Source organism: Alligator sinensis, unplaced genomic scaffold (assembly GCF_000455745.1).
Source record: "Alligator sinensis unplaced genomic scaffold, ASM45574v1 scaffold1258_1, whole genome shotgun sequence".
In the NCBI taxonomy this organism is placed as follows: Eukaryota; Metazoa; Chordata; order Crocodylia; family Alligatoridae; genus Alligator; species Alligator sinensis.
In genome coordinates, this window is record NW_005842520.1 from 453,801 (window position 1) to 457,245 (window position 3,445).

A 3,445-nucleotide genomic window follows, 5' to 3' on the forward strand; every position below is an offset into this window, starting at 1 on the left:
AACAGGATGTCTAGTGGATGCAGGAAAAAAGAGCTAGCTGTGGATACATGCACATCACAGAGACCTGTCTGCTGAATAACCCACCAAAGGGCAGGGGATAGATGTGGTTTTAAAAATGGAGCTGCAAGGGAGGGTAGAGAATCTGCATGGAGTTAAGGATAGCAGGAAGAAGGAGGAGCAGCGCTGAAGCTCTGCACACAGCCAGCACAATGCCGTATCCCTCCTCAGTAAGCTTCCAGAAATTGAAAATTTTCCAAGAAGTTACGCTAAACCTAATTTATATCAGGAATGTCCTAAATGTGATCATTCTTGGGCTCAGGCCCTAGAGTTATTGAAATACCTAGTGGAACCTAAGCTCTGCCTGTAATGAAAAGAGCCATATCCTATGCTGGGGTAGTGCTGCTCTTTGACCTTACATTAAGTGAGGAACATACAGTGCTGGAAAAACATACAAGCACAGAAAATAGCAACAATAGCTCCCTGCAATGAGATGGAGAGATATCTTGGCCAGTCCAACAGTCCTAATAAAGAGGGGGAAAGAGCATTGATCCCTTCCCCTTTTCTCTTGGTCCTTTCAGGCACCTTCTCCATAGTTAACCCCACCACCCTTTTTTCCCTAGCTATAAGTAATATTTGTGGTCCAGCCCTCTCTTTGTGCCTAGTCATCTTGTGTCTCCTAACCCCCTACCCAGATACTATTCCACTTTGTGTCCCAAGCCCTTCTGTATCCTCATCTGTCTGCTTTTAATCCCTTTCCCTATGTTGTCCCCTTGCAAAACTTCAGCCTGCATGAAGGGGTGTGTTCACCTGTTCAATTCTGCTACTGGGGCCCATGCTTAGTTTTGTGCCCCAGATCTGCAGGCCATGGCTATTTTGTGGAGTAGAAGTAGTCCTTAAAAATGCCAACCAGGCATATAGAAGATTTATGCTAGGTCTACACTGGTAGTTAGGCTTGACCATAAGGCTGCTCTCTTGCTACAATGACACTCCTAAACTCAGCCTCAGAGGTAGTCCATTTTAAGCCAGCAACTGTTGAACTACAGGGTGAGAGATCAAGCCTCCTCCTAGTTTATTCTGACCAGCTGTGTGCTTGGAGCTCACCTGGGTGCTGAAGTTCCAAGCACAGAGTCCATCATCACCATCAGTCCCATAACACTCTGTTCCTAACTTCCAGCCCTTCCGCACACTCATTCCTGGCTACTGACTAATTAGAGCCAAAAAAAAGAGAGACATATATTTCATGGCCTGATTCCAAGGATGGTTCTGCTCAAAGAATGGGAATCACAATGTAGACAAACTGTGTTTGGACTACAGTGTAAAATACAGCCAAGGATGAGTGGCTTATGTGGCTTAGGCTGCTTAAGGAGGACCCTTCATGTCAACTTTAAATTTCAGTGTAAACATACCATTAGGCATTTGTACAGTTAGGCAGTTCCTGAAATGGAGTCTACTAAAGGTCAGTACCATCTACAAAGTGGTCTTAGATGCCAACTGCATATTTAGGTGCATAAAGAATGTGCTGTAGATTAGATATTTTGCCACAACAAAACCAGGACCAAACTAAAATATGTTTCTGTGGCTGATCTATTCAGTGAAACCCATAACGTACTATTATGATCAAGGTGCTGAATGTCCTTGATTTTCATTTATACAGTATCTCTGGGGATCAGACCCTAAGCTACTTGCTAGAGAGCTGTAATCTATTCTTTAATTGTTTCTTCCTTTGTATTTAATCTTATTTGTTGTTATTTGTAATCTTATTTGTATCCTTTTCCCTAAATGCAAACCAGGGAGTCTTACTACTTACATGTCTTTTAACCCACAAGAAATCAGGTTGAATCAGCTTCTTTCCATTTTTAATATATTGTATATCATTAAAAAAGCCTTTCACAATAATCTTCTCCATCATCTATTCAATCATGGTTGATCCAAACAGCCTTCAGTTACTATTGTAAAGAATCACTTTACTCACTGGATCTGCATGAAACAATGAAATATTCTTAATGGATGTGTCCGTTTGCTGCTAATAACTATTCTAGATTCACAAAGAACCTGATGATTCCTTTTCTTGGAAATGTGAGAGCTTTTTTGAAAAGGGAGTAGTAGCTCAGGGGTTTATATGTGAAGAGATGGCAAAAGGGTTCATCAGAGTGTCAGTTCATTTTCAAAGAAATGAACATGTTGTTAAATATCTTTGATGTTTGAAGTACAAAATTGATAAGCATAGGTCTTTAATCCATGCTATAGTTGCTGAAAGCAGGAGACTTCCTGATAGGTCTGTGTTATAATCTTTTATTTTCATGTTGCTGTAGTGTCCACAGGCTCTTAGCAAGATTGAGGGCCCATGTGCTAGGAAATGAATAAACACATACAAATCTATAATCTCTTTTCCAAGAACCTTACAGTCTAAAATAGTTCTATTGTTGTCAGAATCACAGGCTGGCTGATAGCATCTTCAGTTTTTCAAGAAGTTTAGGTAAATAAGAGATTTTAAAAAATGGTGAAACTGTGGACTGTTGTGTCAGTGTGTCTGAAACAGAAGTCCTAAATTATCCAAAGCAAAAAAAAAAAAAAAAAAGGTAATGAAAAGCTACCTTAACCTATATACCTATAACCTGTAAGTCTTAACCTATCCGTTATATAAAATTACAAAACTGAGAAAAAGTATAATAGAAAATATGGGCTCTCAGTATGTTTGAAATGAACAACCTGATTAGGAATTTCCAGATGAAATCATACTGTTGCAATATAGTAGTGCTCAAACTTCTGGACGCATGGATGATCCTGCTTATGAGCGGTGTGAGGCCAGGCCACAGGCTAAACCCAGTGTAGGGTTGACATGCGGAGTCAGTCTGTGGGTGCAATCAGGTGTGTGGGATACAGGCCTTGCAGGGCTCTCTATGGATCTGGAAATTCAATGGCAGGGAAGCATTAATTGCTGTGATTCTGGAAGCCAAAGCCCTTGTTATATATTTAGATTGTAAGCTAGTTGGATCAGGGAATGTCTCTTTGTTCTTTGTTTGTACAGTGCCTACAACAGCAAGGTCCTGATAGATGAGGAGGGCCACTGAGCATGATAATAATATAACAGCGTTCCCTTAGGAGTCACTGTCCTCTCCTACCTCTTCCCCCCGTTATTTTTGGCTGATTAATATACTAAAAGCTTGCTTTATCCAGTAAGGAGAAAACGAGCTGGATATTTCTGCCAGTGAAATAAGTAGTGAAACAGTGTAGGACTGAAGTTTAAAATATTGCCTTTCGTCTTCAGAGATCAATGGTGCGGCTCAGCCTATCAATGATAGTTTCCGTTTGTCTGAGGTCACAGGAAAAGCACGCTGCATCCATGCAGACTTTGCTTAGACATCAAGATTAGCTGTAGACCCTTGAGGGCCAAGGGCTAAATATTTAAATAACAGAAACTGAGGCTCAGGAGCCATGTCGGAAG